The sequence below is a fragment of the Carassius gibelio genome, chromosome A4 (genome assembly GCF_023724105.1).
Source record: "Carassius gibelio isolate Cgi1373 ecotype wild population from Czech Republic chromosome A4, carGib1.2-hapl.c, whole genome shotgun sequence".
NCBI classification, from domain to species: domain Eukaryota; kingdom Metazoa; phylum Chordata; class Actinopteri; order Cypriniformes; family Cyprinidae; genus Carassius; species Carassius gibelio.
Genome location: NC_068374.1, coordinates 14,784,265 through 14,800,975, shown reverse-complemented (window position 1 = coordinate 14,800,975; position 16,711 = coordinate 14,784,265). Strand labels below are relative to the sequence as shown.

The 16,711-nt window shown below is 45.4% G+C and overlaps 14 non-coding genes across 14 annotated transcripts; 7 read left to right on the top strand and 7 right to left on the bottom strand.

The window, feature by feature from the left end:
• Positions 1-720: 720 nt before the first annotated feature.
• trnal-cag (transfer RNA leucine (anticodon CAG)) lies at positions 721-803 on the bottom strand. Its single transcript has one exon. It is a non-coding gene; the product is annotated as a tRNA-Leu (tRNA).
• Positions 804-899: 96 nt separating this feature from the next.
• trnam-cau (transfer RNA methionine (anticodon CAU)) lies at positions 900-973 on the top strand. The gene has a single exon. It is a non-coding gene; the product is annotated as a tRNA-Met (tRNA).
• Positions 974-2,178: 1,205 nt separating this feature from the next.
• Positions 2,179-2,261, bottom strand: trnal-cag (transfer RNA leucine (anticodon CAG)). Its single transcript has one exon. It is a non-coding gene; the product is annotated as a tRNA-Leu (tRNA).
• Positions 2,262-2,357: 96 nt separating this feature from the next.
• On the top strand, positions 2,358-2,431 carry trnam-cau (transfer RNA methionine (anticodon CAU)). Its single transcript has one exon. It is a non-coding gene; the product is annotated as a tRNA-Met (tRNA).
• Positions 2,432-3,636: 1,205 nt separating this feature from the next.
• trnal-cag (transfer RNA leucine (anticodon CAG)) lies at positions 3,637-3,719 on the bottom strand. Its single transcript has one exon. It is a non-coding gene; the product is annotated as a tRNA-Leu (tRNA).
• Positions 3,720-3,815: 96 nt separating this feature from the next.
• Positions 3,816-3,889, top strand: trnam-cau (transfer RNA methionine (anticodon CAU)). The gene has a single exon. It is a non-coding gene; the product is annotated as a tRNA-Met (tRNA).
• A 1,205-nt stretch (positions 3,890-5,094) lies between these two features.
• On the bottom strand, positions 5,095-5,177 carry trnal-cag (transfer RNA leucine (anticodon CAG)). Its single transcript has one exon. It is a non-coding gene; the product is annotated as a tRNA-Leu (tRNA).
• A 96-nt stretch (positions 5,178-5,273) lies between these two features.
• trnam-cau (transfer RNA methionine (anticodon CAU)) lies at positions 5,274-5,347 on the top strand. Its single transcript has one exon. It is a non-coding gene; the product is annotated as a tRNA-Met (tRNA).
• Positions 5,348-6,552: 1,205 nt separating this feature from the next.
• Positions 6,553-6,635, bottom strand: trnal-cag (transfer RNA leucine (anticodon CAG)). The gene has a single exon. It is a non-coding gene; the product is annotated as a tRNA-Leu (tRNA).
• Positions 6,636-6,731: 96 nt separating this feature from the next.
• Positions 6,732-6,805, top strand: trnam-cau (transfer RNA methionine (anticodon CAU)). Its single transcript has one exon. It is a non-coding gene; the product is annotated as a tRNA-Met (tRNA).
• A 1,205-nt stretch (positions 6,806-8,010) lies between these two features.
• trnal-cag (transfer RNA leucine (anticodon CAG)) lies at positions 8,011-8,093 on the bottom strand. The gene has a single exon. It is a non-coding gene; the product is annotated as a tRNA-Leu (tRNA).
• Positions 8,094-8,189: 96 nt separating this feature from the next.
• trnam-cau (transfer RNA methionine (anticodon CAU)) lies at positions 8,190-8,263 on the top strand. The gene has a single exon. It is a non-coding gene; the product is annotated as a tRNA-Met (tRNA).
• Positions 8,264-9,468: 1,205 nt separating this feature from the next.
• On the bottom strand, positions 9,469-9,551 carry trnal-cag (transfer RNA leucine (anticodon CAG)). The gene has a single exon. It is a non-coding gene; the product is annotated as a tRNA-Leu (tRNA).
• A 96-nt stretch (positions 9,552-9,647) lies between these two features.
• trnam-cau (transfer RNA methionine (anticodon CAU)) lies at positions 9,648-9,721 on the top strand. Its single transcript has one exon. It is a non-coding gene; the product is annotated as a tRNA-Met (tRNA).
• The last annotated feature ends 6,990 nt before the right edge of the window (positions 9,722-16,711 follow it).

Sequence of the window (16,711 nt, the reverse complement as noted above, 5' to 3'; positions counted from 1 at the left end):
CCCTCTCATATTCATGTAACACGTGGCCACGTCCTCCTGAGGTTTTGTGAAGTTTCAAAGGCCATATTGCTGCACTGGCCCGGTCCTGAAGATTTGCCTTGTACAACGTTCGGAAGATTAGACCCTTCCGATCAGAGCAGGCCACACAACTCCTTGTCCAAGCTCTTTGTTTTCTCCAGACTGGACTACTGCTATGCTCCCTTGGCGGGTCTTCCGGCACGTACTATCAAGCCTCTGCAACTGATCCAGGATGCAGCAGCGAGACTGGTCTTCAACGAGCCAAAGAAAGCCCACGTCACACCTCTCTTCATAATTTTGCACTGGCCACCAATAGCTGTTCGCATCAGATTCAAGGTACTGATGTTTGCCTACAAGATAACCACTGGCTCTGCAGCAATATACCTAAAGTCGCTGGTGCAGACCTACGCTTGCTTTCTGCAAGTGAACGATGCCTCGTGGTGCCATCCCAAAGAGGCACAAAATCACTCTCAAGGACCTTTTCCTGGACTGTTCCCAGCTGGTGGATCGGCCTGCCTATCTCAATTCGAGCAGCGGAGGCTTTAACCCTTTTCAAAAAGTGTCTAAAAACTCATCCTTGTCTTCAACGCCTGCCCAATTAATACTAGCATTTGCCTAATGCGTCGTTTTGTCAAAGTTAACGCCCTGCTGGCCCAACGTAGCAGAAGACTGAAGTCTCTGTCTGCAGCCAAAGGATAGGTCTGTCAGAAGTGGGATTCGAACCCACGCCTCCAGGGGAGACTGCGACCTGAACGCAGCGCCTTAGACCTCTCGGCCATCCTGACACCCTTGCCTGGCTAGAGATGGCCTGTTCGAGCCGCACCTGAAACCAGGGACCTAGAAGCTACTTTTTCTCTGTTCGGGCCCCCTTTAGCCCACGGGCCTCGTTGGCGCAGTTAGGCAGCGCGTCAGTCTCATAATCTGAAGGTCGTGAGTTCGAGCCTCACACGGGGCAGGGTGGTTCTTTTTTTCTGATAACTGAGAGAGCTTAGACCAGGGGTGTCAAACTAAATTCCTTTAGGGCCCGAGCCCTGTAGAGTGTTGTTCCAACCCTTCTCAAACACACAAGGCATGTAGTTTTCAAATGAGCCTGAAGGGCATGATTAGTTGGATCAGGTGTGTTCTATCAGGCTTGAATCTAAACTCTGCAGGTCTCCGGCCTTCCAGGGACTGAGTTTGACACCCGTGGCTTAGAAAGAAAGAGTGAGGTTCTCTGTCCCCTTTCGTGTGGGTTTCCCTGTGTCTCCTGGGGGCAAAAGGCCACAGCTCCTCTTCAGGGCAGGTGAAATGATGCTTTGTGGAAAACTGTGAGGTTCCAGGTAAATTCCCTGAATCTCATCCAGCGACATTGCGTGTAGGCCCGTGCAATCCTTTTATTTACAGTGAAGTCAAAATTCTGCATGCATGCTGGCTAATGCTACATGAAGGCAGCAATAGCATCCCTCTCATATTCATGTAACACGTGGCCACGTCCTCCTGAGGTTTTGTGAAGTTTCAAAGGCCATATTGCTGCACTGGCCCGGTCCTGAAGATTTGCCTTGTACAACGTTCGGAAGATTAGACCCTTCCGATCAGAGCAGGCCACACAACTCCTTGTCCAAGCTCTTTGTTTTCTCCAGACTGGACTACTGCTATGCTCCCTTGGCGGGTCTTCCGGCACGTACTATCAAGCCTCTGCAACTGATCCAGGATGCAGCAGCAAGACTGGTCTTCAACGAGCCAAAGAAAGCCCACGTCACACCTCTCTTCATAATTTTGCACTGGCTACCAATAGCTGTTCGCATCAGATTCAAGGTACTGATGTTTGCCTACAAGATAACCACTGGCTCTGCAGCAATATACCTAAAGTCGATGGTGCAGACCTACGCTTGCTTTCTGCAAGTGAACGATGCCTCGTGGTGCCATCCCAAAGAGGCACAAAATCACTCTCAAGGACCTTTTCCTGGACTGTTCCCAGCTGGTGGATCGGCCTGCCTATCTCAATTCGAGCAGCGGAGGCTTTAACCCTTTTCAAAAAGTGTCTAAAAACTCATCCTTGTCTTCAACGCCTGCCCAATTAATACTAGCATTTGCCTAATGCGTCGTTTTGTCAAAGTTAACGCCCTGCTGGCCCAACGTAGCAGAAGACTGAAGTCTCTGTCTGCAGCCAAAGGATAGGTCTGTCAGAAGTGGGATTCGAACCCACGCCTCCAGGGGAGACTGCGACCTGAACGCAGCGCCTTAGACCGCTCGGCCATCCTGACACCCTTGCCTGGCTAGAGATGGCCTGTTCGAGCCGCACCTGAAACCAGGGACCTAGAAGCTACTTTTTCTCTGTTCGGGCCCCCTTTAGCCCACGGGCCTCGTTGGCGCAGTTAGGCAGCGCGTCAGTCTCATAATCTGAAGGTCGTGAGTTCGAGCCTCACACGGGGCAGGGTGGTTCTTTTTTTCTGATAACTGAGAGAGCTTAGACCAGGGGTGTCAAACTAAATTCCTTTAGGGCCCGAGCCCTGTAGAGTGTTGTTCCAACCCTTCTCAAACACACAAGGCATGTAGTTTTCAAATGAGCCTGAAGGGCATGATTAGTTGGATCAGGTGTGTTCTATCAGGCTTGAATCTAAACTCTGCAGGTCTCCGGCCTTCCAGGGACTGAGTTTGACACCCGTGGCTTAGAAAGAAAGAGTGAGGTTCTCTGTCCCCTTTCGTGTGGGTTTCCCTGTGTCTCCTGGGGGCAAAAGGCCACAGCTCCTCTTCAGGGCAGGTGAAATGATGCTTTGTGGAAAACTGTGAGGTTCCAGGTAAATTCCCTGAATCTCATCCAGCGACATTGCGTGTAGGCCCGTGCAATCCTTTTATTTACAGTGAAGTCAAAATTCTGCATGCATGCTGGCTAATGCTACATGAAGGCAGCAATAGCATCCCTCTCATATTCATGTAACACGTGGCCACGTCCTCCTGAGGTTTTGTGAAGTTTCAAAGGCCATATTGCTGCACTGGCCCGGTCCTGAAGATTTGCCTTGTACAACGTTCGGAAGATTAGACCCTTCCGATCAGAGCAGGCCACACAACTCCTTGTCCAAGCTCTTTGTTTTCTCCAGACTGGACTACTGCTATGCTCCCTTGGCGGGTCTTCCGGCACGTACTATCAAGCCTCTGCAACTGATCCAGGATGCAGCAGCGAGACTGGTCTTCAACGAGCCAAAGAAAGCCCACGTCACACCTCTCTTCATAATTTTGCACTGGCTACCAATAGCTGTTCGCATCAGATTCAAGGTACTGATGTTTGCCTACAAGATAACCACTGGCTCTGCAGCAATATACCTAAAGTCGCTGGTGCAGACCTACGCTTGCTTTCTGCAAGTGAACGATGCCTCGTGGTGCCATCCCAAAGAGGCACAAAATCACTCTCAAGGACCTTTTCCTGGACTGTTCCCAGCTGGTGGATCGGCCTGCCTATCTCAATTCGAGCAGCGGAGGCTTTAACCCTTTTCAAAAAGTGTCTAAAAACTCATCCTTGTCTTCAACGCCTGCCCAATTAATACTAGCATTTGCCTAATGCGTCGTTTTGTCAAAGTTAACGCCCTGCTGGCCCAACGTAGCAGAAGACTGAAGTCTCTGTCTGCAGCCAAAGGATAGGTCTGTCAGAAGTGGGATTCGAACCCACGCCTCCAGGGGAGACTGCGACCTGAACGCAGCGCCTTAGACCGCTCGGCCATCCTGACACCCTTGCCTGGCTAGAGATGGCCTGTTCGAGCCGCACCTGAAACCAGGGACCTAGAAGCTACTTTTTCTCTGTTCGGGCCCCCTTTAGCCCACGGGCCTCGTTGGCGCAGTTAGGCAGCGCGTCAGTCTCATAATCTGAAGGTCGTGAGTTCGAGCCTCACACGGGGCAGGGTGGTTCTTTTTTTCTGATAACTGAGAGAGCTTAGACCAGGGGTGTCAAACTAAATTCCTTTAGGGCCCGAGCCCTGTAGAGTGTTGTTCCAACCCTTCTCAAACACACAAGGCATGTAGTTTTCAAATGAGCCTGAAGGGCATGATTAGTTGGATCAGGTGTGTTCTATCAGGCTTGAATCTAAACTCTGCAGGTCTCCGGCCTTCCAGGGACTGAGTTTGACACCCGTGGCTTAGAAAGAAAGAGTGAGGTTCTCTGTCCCCTTTCGTGTGGGTTTCCCTGTGTCTCCTGGGGGCAAAAGGCCACAGCTCCTCTTCAGGGCAGGTGAAATGATGCTTTGTGGAAAACTGTGAGGTTCCAGGTAAATTCCCTGAATCTCATCCAGCGACATTGCGTGTAGGCCCGTGCAATCCTTTTATTTACAGTGAAGTCAAAATTCTGCATGCATGCTGGCTAATGCTACATGAAGGCAGCAATAGCATCCCTCTCATATTCATGTAACACGTGGCCACGTCCTCCTGAGGTTTTGTGAAGTTTCAAAGGCCATATTGCTGCACTGGCCCGGTCCTGAATATTTGCCTTGTACAACGTTCGGAAGATTAGACCCTTCCGATCAGAGCAGGCCACACAACTCCTTGTCCAAGCTCTTTGTTTTCTCCAGACTGGACTACTGCTATGCTCCCTTGGCGGGTCTTCCGGCACGTACTATCAAGCCTCTGCAACTGATCCAGGATGCAGCAGCGAGACTGGTCTTCAACGAGCCAAAGAAAGCCCACGTCACACCTCTCTTCATAATTTTGCACTGGCTACCAATAGCTGTTCGCATCAGATTCAAGGTACTGATGTTTGCCTACAAGATAACCACTGGCTCTGCAGCAATATACCTAAAGTCGATGGTGCAGACCTACGCTTGCTTTCTGCAAGTGAACGATGCCTCGTGGTGCCATCCCAAAGAGGCACAAAATCACTCTCAAGGACCTTTTCCTGGACTGTTCCCAGCTGGTGGATCGGCCTGCCTATCTCAATTCGAGCAGCGGAGGCTTTAACCCTTTTCAAAAAGTGTCTAAAAACTCATCCTTGTCTTCAACGCCTGCCCAATTAATACTAGCATTTGCCTAATGCGTCGTTTTGTCAAAGTTAACGCCCTGCTGGCCCAACGTAGCAGAAGACTGAAGTCTCTGTCTGCAGCCAAAGTATAGGTCTGTCAGAAGTGGGATTCGAACCCACGCCTCCAGGGGAGACTGCGACCTGAACGCAGCGCCTTAGACCGCTCGGCCATCCTGACACCCTTGCCTGGCTAGAGATGGCCTGTTCGAGCCGCACCTGAAACCAGGGACCTAGAAGCTACTTTTTCTCTGTTCGGGCCCCCTTTAGCCCACGGGCCTCGTTGGCGCAGTTAGGCAGCGCGTCAGTCTCATAATCTGAAGGTCGTGAGTTCGAGCCTCACACGGGGCAGGGTGGTTCTTTTTTTCTGATAACTGAGAGAGCTTAGACCAGGGGTGTCAAACTAAATTCCTTTAGGGCCCGAGCCCTGTAGAGTGTTGTTCCAACCCTTCTCAAACACACAAGGCATGTAGTTTTCAAATGAGCCTGAAGGGCATGATTAGTTGGATCAGGTGTGTTCTATCAGGCTTGAATCTAAACTCTGCAGGTCTCCGGCCTTCCAGGGACTGAGTTTGACACCCGTGGCTTAGAAAGAAAGAGTGAGGTTCTCTGTCCCCTTTCGTGTGGGTTTCCCTGTGTCTCCTGGGGGCAAAAGGCCACAGCTCCTCTTCAGGGCAGGTGAAATGATGCTTTGTGGAAAACTGTGAGGTTCCAGGTAAATTCCCTGAATCTCATCCAGCGACATTGCGTGTAGGCCCGTGCAATCCTTTTATTTACAGTGAAGTCAAAATTCTGCATGCATGCTGGCTAATGCTACATGAAGGCAGCAATAGCATCCCTCTCATATTCATGTAACACGTGGCCACGTCCTCCTGAGGTTTTGTGAAGTTTCAAAGGCCATATTGCTGCACTGGCCCGGTCCTGAAGATTTGCCTTGTACAACGTTCGGAAGATTAGACCCTTCCGATCAGAGCAGGCCACACAACTCCTTGTCCAAGCTCTTTGTTTTCTCCAGACTGGACTACTGCTATGCTCCCTTGGCGGGTCTTCCGGCACGTACTATCAAGCCTCTGCAACTGATCCAGGATGCAGCAGCAAGACTGGTCTTCAACGAGCCAAAGAAAGCCCACGTCACACCTCTCTTCATAATTTTGCACTGGCTACCAATAGCTGTTCGCATCAGATTCAAGGTACTGATGTTTGCCTACAAGATAACCACTGGCTCTGCAGCAATATACCTAAAGTCGATGGTGCAGACCTACGCTTGCTTTCTGCAAGTGAACGATGCCTCGTGGTGCCATCCCAAAGAGGCACAAAATCACTCTCAAGGACCTTTTCCTGGACTGTTCCCAGCTGGTGGATCGGCCTGCCTATCTCAATTCGAGCAGCGGAGGCTTTAACCCTTTTCAAAAAGTGTCTAAAAACTCATCCTTGTCTTCAACGCCTGCCCAATTAATACTAGCATTTGCCTAATGCGTCGTTTTGTCAAAGTTAACGCCCTGCTGGCCCAACGTAGCAGAAGACTGAAGTCTCTGTCTGCAGCCAAAGGATAGGTCTGTCAGAAGTGGGATTCGAACCCACGCCTCCAGGGGAGACTGCGACCTGAACGCAGCGCCTTAGACCGCTCGGCCATCCTGACACCCTTGCCTGGCTAGAGATGGCCTGTTCGAGCCGCACCTGAAACCAGGGACCTAGAAGCTACTTTTTCTCTGTTCGGGCCCCCTTTAGCCCACGGGCCTCGTTGGCGCAGTTAGGCAGCGCGTCAGTCTCATAATCTGAAGGTCGTGAGTTCGAGCCTCACACGGGGCAGGGTGGTTCTTTTTTTCTGATAACTGAGAGAGCTTAGACCAGGGGTGTCAAACTAAATTCCTTTAGGGCCCGAGCCCTGTAGAGTGTTGTTCCAACCCTTCTCAAACACACAAGGCATGTAGTTTTCAAATGAGCCTGAAGGGCATGATTAGTTGGATCAGGTGTGTTCTATCAGGCTTGAATCTAAACTCTGCAGGTCTCCGGCCTTCCAGGGACTGAGTTTGACACCCGTGGCTTAGAAAGAAAGAGTGAGGTTCTCTGTCCCCTTTCGTGTGGGTTTCCCTGTGTCTCCTGGGGGCAAAAGGCCACAGCTCCTCTTCAGGGCAGGTGAAATGATGCTTTGTGGAAAACTGTGAGGTTCCAGGTAAATTCCCTGAATCTCATCCAGCGACATTGCGTGTAGGCCCGTGCAATCCTTTTATTTACAGTGAAGTCAAAATTCTGCATGCATGCTGGCTAATGCTACATGAAGGCAGCAATAGCATCCCTCTCATATTCATGTAACACGTGGCCACGTCCTCCTGAGGTTTTGTGAAGTTTCAAAGGCCATATTGCTGCACTGGCCCGGTCCTGAAGATTTGCCTTGTACAACGTTCGGAAGATTAGACCCTTCCGATCAGAGCAGGCCACACAACTCCTTGTCCAAGCTCTTTGTTTTCTCCAGACTGGACTACTGCTATGCTCCCTTGGCGGGTCTTCCGGCACGTACTATCAAGCCTCTGCAACTGATCCAGGATGCAGCAGCGAGACTGGTCTTCAACGAGCCAAAGAAAGCCCACGTCACACCTCTCTTCATAATTTTGCACTGGCTACCAATAGCTGTTCGCATCAGATTCAAGGTACTGATGTTTGCCTACAAGATAACCACTGGCTCTGCAGCAATATACCTAAAGTCGCTGGTGCAGACCTACGCTTGCTTTCTGCAAGTGAACGATGCCTCGTGGTGCCATCCCAAAGAGGCACAAAATCACTCTCAAGGACCTTTTCCTGGACTGTTCCCAGCTGGTGGATCGGCCTGCCTATCTCAATTCGAGCAGCGGAGGCTTTAACCCTTTTCAAAAAGTGTCTAAAAACTCATCCTTGTCTTCAACGCCTGCCCAATTAATACTAGCATTTGCCTAATGCGTCGTTTTGTCAAAGTTAACGCCCTGCTGGCCCAACGTAGCAGAAGACTGAAGTCTCTGTCTGCAACCAAAGGATAGGTCTGTCAGAAGTGGGATTCGAACCCACGCCTCCAGGGGAGACTGCGACCTGAACGCAGCGCCTTAGACCGCTCGGCCATCCTGACACCCTTGCCTGGCTAGAGATGGCCTGTTCGAGCCGCACCTGAAACCAGGGACCTAGAAGCTACTTTTTCTCTGTTCGGGCCCCCTTTAGCCCACGGGCCTCGTTGGCGCAGTTAGGCAGCGCGTCAGTCTCATAATCTGAAGGTCGTGAGTTCGAGCCTCACACGGGGCAGGGTGGTTCTTTTTTTCTGATAACTGAGAGAGCTTAGACCAGGGGTGTCAAACTAAATTCCTTTAGGGCCCGAGCCCTGTAGAGTGTTGTTCCAACCCTTCTCAAACACACAAGGCATGTAGTTTTCAAATGAGCCTGAAGGGCATGATTAGTTGGATCAGGTGTGTTCTATCAGGCTTGAATCTAAACTCTGCAGGTCTCCGGCCTTCCAGGGACTGATTTTGACACCCGTGGCTTAGAAAGAAAGAGTGAGGTTCTCTGTCCCCTTTCGTGTGGGTTTCCCTGTGTCTCCTGGGGGCAAAAGGCCACAGCTCCTCTTCAGGGCAGGTGAAATGATGCTTTGTGGAAAACTGTGAGGTTCCAGGTAAATTCCCTGAATCTCATCCAGCGACATTGCGTGTAGGCCCGTGCAATCCTTTTATTTACAGTGAAGTCAAAATTCTGCATGCATGCTGGCTAATGCTACATGAAGGCAGCAATAGCATCCCTCTCATATTCATGTAACACGTGGCCACGTCCTCCTGAGGTTTTGTGAAGTTTCAAAGGCCATATTGCTGCACTGGCCCGGTCCTGAAGATTTGCCTTGTACAACGTTCGGAAGATTAGACCCTTCCGATCAGAGCAGGCCACACAACTCCTTGTCCAAGCTCTTTGTTTTCTCCAGACTGGACTACTGCTATGCTCCCTTGGCGGGTCTTCCGGCACGTACTATCAAGCCTCTGCAACTGATCCAGGATGCAGCAGCGAGACTGGTCTTCAACGAGCCAAAGAAAGCCCACGTCACACCTCTCTTCATAATTTTGCACTGGCTACCAATAGCTGTTCGCATCAGATTCAAGGTACTGATGTTTGCCTACAAGATAACCACTGGCTCTGCAGCAATATACCTAAAGTCGCTGGTGCAGACCTACGCTTGCTTTCTGCAAGTGAACGATGCCTCGTGGTGCCATCCCAAAGAGGCACAAAATCACTCTCAAGGACCTTTTCCTGGACTGTTCCCAGCTGGTGGATCGGCCTGCCTATCTCAATTCGAGCAGCGGAGGCTTTAACCCTTTTCAAAAAGTGTCTAAAAACTCATCCTTGTCTTCAACGCCTGCCCAATTAATACTAGCATTTGCCTAATGCGTCGTTTTGTCAAAGTTAACGCCCTGCTGGCCCAACGTAGCAGAAGACTGAAGTCTCTGTCTGCAGCCAAAGGATAGGTCTGTCAGAAGTGGGATTCGAACCCACGCCTCCAGGGGAGACTGCGACCTGAACGCAGCGCCTTAGACCGCTCGGCCATCCTGACACCCTTGCCTGGCTAGAGATGGCCTGTTCGAGCCGCACCTGAAACCAGGGACCTAGAAGCTACTTTTTCTCTGTTCGGGCCCCCTTTAGCCCACGGGCCTCGTTGGCGCAGTTAGGCAGCGCGTCAGTCTCATAATCTGAAGGTCGTGAGTTCGAGCCTCACACGGGGCAGGGTGGTTCTTTTTTTCTGATAACTGAGAGAGCTTAGACCAGGGGTGTCAAACTAAATTCCTTTAGGGCCCGAGCCCTGTAGAGTGTTGTTCCAACCCTTCTCAAACACACAAGGCATGTAGTTTTCAAATGAGCCTGAAGGGCATGATTAGTTGGATCAGGTGTGTTCTATCAGGCTTGAATCTAAACTCTGCAGGTCTCCGGCCTTCCAGGGACTGAGTTTGACACCCGTGGCTTAGAAAGAAAGAGTGAGGTTCTCTGTCCCCTTTCGTGTGGGTTTCCCTGTGTCTCCTGGGGGCAAAAGGCCACAGCTCCTCTTCAGGGCAGGTGAAATGATGCTTTGTGGAAAACTGTGAGGTTCCAGGTAAATTCCCTGAATCTCATCCAGCGACATTGCGTGTAGGCCCGTGCAATCCTTTTATTTACAGTGAAGTCAAAATTCTGCATGCATGCTGGCTAATGCTACATGAAGGCAGCAATAGCATCCCTCTCATATTCATGTAACACGTGGCCACGTCCTCCTGAGGTTTTGTGAAGTTTCAAAGGCCATATTGCTGCACTGGCCCGGTCCTGAAGATTTGCCTTGTACAACGTTCGGAAGATTAGACCCTTCCGATCAGAGCAGGCCACACAACTCCTTGTCCAAGCTCTTTGTTTTCTCCAGACTGGACTACTGCTATGCTCCCTTGGCGGGTCTTCCGGCACGTACTATCAAGCCTCTGCAACTGATCCAGGATGCAGCAGCGAGACTGGTCTTCAACGAGCCAAAGAAAGCCCACGTCACACCTCTCTTCATAATTTTGCACTGGCTACCAATAGCTGTTCGCATCAGATTCAAGGTACTGATGTTTGCCTACAAGATAACCACTGGCTCTGCAGCAATATACCTAAAGTCGCTGGTGCAGACCTATGCTTGCTTTCTGCAAGTGAACGATGCCTCGTGGTGCCATCCCAAAGAGGCACAAAATCACTCTCAAGGACCTTTTCCTGGACTGTTCCCAGCTGGTGGATCGGCCTGCCTATCTCAATTCGAGCAGCGGAGGCTTTAACCCTTTTCAAAAAGTGTCTAAAAACTCATCCTTGTCTTCAACGCCTGCCCAATTAATACTAGCATTTGCCTAATGCGTCGTTTTGTCAAAGTTAACGCCCTGCTGGCCCAACGTAGCAGAAGACTGAAGTCTCTGTCTGCAGCCAAAGGATAGGTCTGTCAGAAGTGGGATTCGAACCCACGCCTCCAGGGGAGACTGCGACCTGAGCGCTAGCTGACGAAGGATAGTCCGACATAATTTCAGAAATGTTGAGCAATGTCGAACTGCGCAGCCAATCGCATCGAAGCGCTATGACATTTGGACCAATGGCGTCGAAGCGCCTTAACATTTCCAGCCAATCAAAAAGCGCAATTCATAACATTCTCTTGACATTCGTGACATTTGGCCAATCAGAGAGCAAGGGGATGCCGGCGGCACGTTTCCGCGTATCACCGCTAGGTGGAGGGGTCAGCGCTTCTAGTCAGGTGTCAATCAAGTTGCCGAAACGTGCCGAAGGTGTACGAAAGAATGACATCGTCCTCAGGAGGTGTGTCAAGGGTCAAAAAAGTTCATTACCGAAGTTCGTGACCTACGACGAGTATCATTGCCGCGGAGCTCAGCATCATTTTTACGGAGGACAGCGAAACTTCATTTTAAAACTAAATACGGCGATATTACCGACGACGACAACAGTTAAGAAATTATCATCTAATTGCAAAAAAAATTTTGTATTCAATTTTTTTATTATTAGTGTAATTTTAACTGTTTTAATTGTTCTTTCAAAACTGTTTCATCAAAGTCAATAAAAATGTCTGGCAAACAACAAAAATCACATAAAGCTATGTCGGACGCTGAATGGATTTCGCGTTTAAAAAAGTTTGCCAGCACAGGAATGTGGCCATCAAATGAAGGTAACAGGCCTGCTCCTAGACAGAAAAAGTGGTACGAGATTTATCAAAGGGTGAGTGAGTGTTTGTTACCTTTGCATGATAGAGAGAAAAAAAACACTTAAGTGTTTGTTGACTTGCATAATCGAACATTATTAGTATAGTTGTTTAATGTATTTGCATAAGAGAACAACAGATTAGGCTCCATTACAAACATTTACCTGGTCCCATTCATTGGTATGGTGTAATGTGATGGTTGTGTTATGTTTATGTAATGTTGCAGGTATTTTGAGATTTATGTCATACTGTTAATGAAAAGTTACATCAAAGACCTTTTGTGTACTGGGAGACTCAGAGATTTGAGAGGGGGAAGGGGGAAGGGACAGTGAATGAATAGGTGGTCTGAAGGTGTGAAATGTTCCTCTCTTGTATCTCTCTCCTTTAAAGAGAGATACCAGCTCTAACATTATATGTAAGATAAGCTTGACTTGTGTCCTAGACATTAATCAGTGAATGAATTAATATATTAATTTAATAAAGTATTGTATGCTTTATACTCACTTGTATTGTGCATTACATTTGTTATAATACTTACAGATTGAGAAATGTCCGATGCTGTCTCGTGGCCAAACAACCTTGCTTGGAGGTGTGCTGAAATGCATCTGTGGTTTTCACACTCTAAAGGTAACATTAATGTAGCAAGTATTTTTTGTTAATATTATTTACTGAAATGTTTTCTTTCTGAATTGTTATATGTATTTTTTATTAATTTTTTTTGGTTGTGTTAAGCAGCCCACTGCGTCAAACGTTACTGGACCAGCACAAAAGGTGGTGGAACAACCTCATGCTGCTGAAACAGCAAAGAAGGTCATGGAGCAGAGTCAGCCTGACCTCCAGCCTCATCCCCTGCCCCAGCCCCAGCCAACTGCACCTGTGCAAGCAAGAGTTGCAACACAATTTTCATCGGTAAGAATTGCTTTTTTGTAGCACTGAAGTATGAGCTCAGTTCAAATTCGAGGAAGTTCAGAAAGTAAGAAGAAAAAAAGAAAAAGCAAGAATTCTATGAGATGCTGGTTGAGACCTGCTAATTTTCACACCTCTTGTACAATGGGGGCAACTGTTGTCTGCTGATTGGTCGGTTTGAATATCTCAGCTTTGGTTTAAGTCACATGGTCAAGAATAAATGAAGATTGTAACCTGCCTGCTTTCTCCCTTTCATCTCTGGGCTCTACTCTTTGATTGTCCTCTTTGTCTCTAACTGAGCTCTGCCTTTGTTGAAGGTCACTGAGCTAGACTCATGTCCCTCATGGCATCTCTCTCAATACTTCTCATGTGTTAAAGCTCTTTTTTTTCCTGCAAGTAAATGCTGCATTTACTTAAAATTGTAATATTAACACAAATAGTAATGCTTGCTATTATAACACATTCTGTCTTCTCACATTTTTAGTTTACCAAATCAAGATTTACCGGGTCTCACATTGCTGCAGCAAAGCCAAATCTCAGTTTGGCCAGGAGAACTTCTCAGGCTGAAGACCAGCCCAGCGCAGCAGTGTCTAGTGCCTCTAGACCAAGCACTACAGTCTCTGTAAGTAATGGCATAATCTATATTGTACTCTATGAAGACACGTTTCACGTTCCATTCTATACAAATTATTAAACTATTTAAACTATTTTTTAATAACAGAAAACCATATATTAATAAACAAAAAAGTTATATTTTATAAATAGATTTCATATAAATTACTATTCAAAAGTTATTGATGTTAAGATAGTGTTACTTTTATTGAAAAAGGAGGCATTAAATTGATAAAAAAATCTCAGACACAAAAGATTTCTATTCAACATCATGTTACAAACGATTTCTATTTCAAATAAATGCTGTTCTTCAAACTTAATTCTGAAAAATACCACCTGTCATATTTATGGACTTTTGTATTTTCTCTCCTCATGTTCCTCAACCTAGTTTGTGTCTCCTCTTGATTATGTCATTCAGTTAATCTGTGTCTAGTTAATTTACTCATTTGTCCCTCATTGGTCTGTCTACTTAAATTTAGTCTGTTCAGTTTGTCTTGGTCTATGTGTTACTGCCTTCCTTTGTGTGGGTTAATTAAAGATTATTTACCCTTGATTTTCATCTTTGTGTGCTTTCCCCAACACCATAAGTGTGGCAACCACTGTAATGCAGTTTTATTATCAGCTATTTTCACGTTTTCAACTAATAATGAAGGTTTATGTTCAATAGAATGGTTTCTGAAGGATCATGTAACACTGAAGACTGGAGTAATGATGCTGAAAATTGGTTCTTGCCACCGTATAAATAAATTACATTTCCTATTTTTAAACTTTAAATTGTAGTAATGTTCCACAATTTAACTATCTTTTTAGTTTTTGACTGTATTTTTTATCAAATGCAACCTTGGTGAGCAGAATAGGTTTCTTTTATAAACATTTGGGCCTCAAACTTTGCAACTGTAGTGTATGATTTAATCTAGGACGACTAAGTTATTGTAATGTTCTATTTGCAAAATCTATATTTTACTTCATGATTGTACAGACACCAGATCCTACAGTTCCAACCCCTGTCCCCAGAGCCACTGCAGATGTGTCCAATCCCGCTCAGCCATGCAGGATCGTCTCTGTAAGTAATTTCATATTCTGTTGGTCCAAAAATGTAATTAAATCAGCTTTTACCAGACACTTAATGGAGATGTAAAAAGGATTACATGCCATGAAAATTGAATATTACTTTTATAACCAGTAGTTCATTAAAACACATTCATGCTGAAAAAAAACAACAACAATCAAACTATTGTCATAATGTCAATTGAGTTTACATGATACTGATTTATTGATGATAAACAGTGTATAGATGTTAACATTCATGTGTCAGAATAAATAGATATTGGTTATAAAGTCTCAGAATTCTTTTTTATTTCATATTCAACAGGATTTCAGGATTATTTTGTTCCTTTTTTTGGATGACTTCCGTGTATAATGTAAAGTTATCAGTTTCATTGTCGTAATAATCATTGTAATACCATGTAATACAATGATGATTTTATGTGAAAGTAATCAGGGATACAAATAAAATTCTTAAAGTGATTAAAAAGTAAAATGAACTTACTAAACTTAATGTTTTGCCTTTTTTTCCATCAGTGTTAATTTTGACAGCAAATTCGGATTTAGTCTTAGTCTTAGTCTTTTGAATAACACACCATTTAGTTTTAGTCACATTTTAGTCATCTGAAATGTTTTAGTCTTAGTCTAGTTTTAGTCGACTAAATATCATAAGAGTTTTAGTCTTAGTCTAGTCTTAAGTCTTTTAGTCTTAGTCTAGTTTTTTTTTAGTAGAACAAAGTCAACTTAGTTGACTTGACTAAATGTTTCCATCAGTCTGTTATGGAATGGTATTCATAAAATAAACATAAGGCCTGCTCTCAATGAAAAATATACATGCTCTCTGAAAAAGATATGCATTCGTCCTGAATTATATGCAATGCATATGACATTCTTTCAAGATGAAGTACAGTATTATTGAAATAGACAACCACCTATATTATATTTGTATTGTATGTTCATTGTATTTCTTTATTTGTGCTATTTACACAAAGTTTACATTTTTTTAAGTTTGTTTTTGTTCATTTAAAATAGCATTGCATAGTCTTCACTGTAAAATAAAATACACAATCAAACCAAAATGTATGCAGACACCTTCAACGTTTCTTACAATATCACAGTTTATTTGCTGTAGTTTAGAAATTGGTAATAAAATATGACAATAACTCAGGGTTAAACTGTGTCAGAACAACAAATTCATCTTGATAATGTCTGATGCAATGCTAAATTTGGTTCAGTCTGTGGTGTGAAAAGGTTGCATTAGAAATTAAAGAAATTAACACTTAAGCAAAACATGCTCAGGTCCCTAATAATTTTTTTTTTTTTTTTGTATTTTTTAGTCACTAGTAAAACAATATAATCTATTCTATCTGATTTTCGGATTGACTTTGGATAAATTCTTGTTAAAACTACAAAGTAATTCAATCAAGAGCAGTGAGTGATTTACTTTCATTTTCATACAGTAAAGACACTGACAGCAGAGCTAGTAAATTAGGCGCGGTCACTTTAAGAGACAAATGCATCCATTATAAAGATACGCATCCGATTTCTTTCCAACGCTTTACTTTCACTGAAGACATAACTACCGACTTTGTCGAACACACTTTCCAAGACGGGTATTTCGACATATTTAGTATGTATTTGTTGTCGGTACAAAAGCAAGAAGACTTTGAGACGCGTCTCTGCTTGCTCCCTGAACACCAGAACACCACGCTGCTGAATTGAGCTCTTTCACTTTTCGCTCTTTTTCTTATGTTTATTTAAAATGCGATTTGTATTTGTTCGTTCAGGGTGCAGGAGGACGCAAACGTCCTGAAAGAGAGCTCGGTTCAGTGTTACGCGAGTAACCAGCTGCTCTGCTCAGTTCAACTTTCCCGCATCGCGGGGCTGAAGCCAACTTGATGTGTTGAATGCTTGGAGCACGTTATAAAACGTATTCTTAAAATACACATTTCTGTTTTAATAAATGCTCATATTAAAACATAGCATTACACATAAGTAGGTACAAAAATAATCAGTGATACATTTACGGCCCCATAAAAATTTGGGTCGCAATGGCATTTCAAAAGGTTGCAGTGTAGTTCCCTGTGTAAACAACCTAACTGTTATGAAAACGTCCTCGAAACTGTGCGAATTTCTGCAAACTCATCTTTGTTCTCTTTTCTGTGTAACTGCTGCTTTGTTTAGCTGTTGCGCTTGCATTTGCCGCGGCTTTTTAAAATGGCTCGGCTGCTTCTGCATAGATCAACCTACCCTCAAAGATTCGCTCTGATTGGATCTCTTCTCCATTCGTCCCTCCCATATATTTTCGTCTCATTTTTATTCGTTGACTAAAGTGTCAGTTATATTTCGTCACGTTTTTCGTCATCATATCTGACTTTTTATTTAGTTTTTATTTAGTTTTCGTCCGTGAAAAAGGTTAGTTGACGAATATTTTTCGTCATAGTCTTCGTCAACGA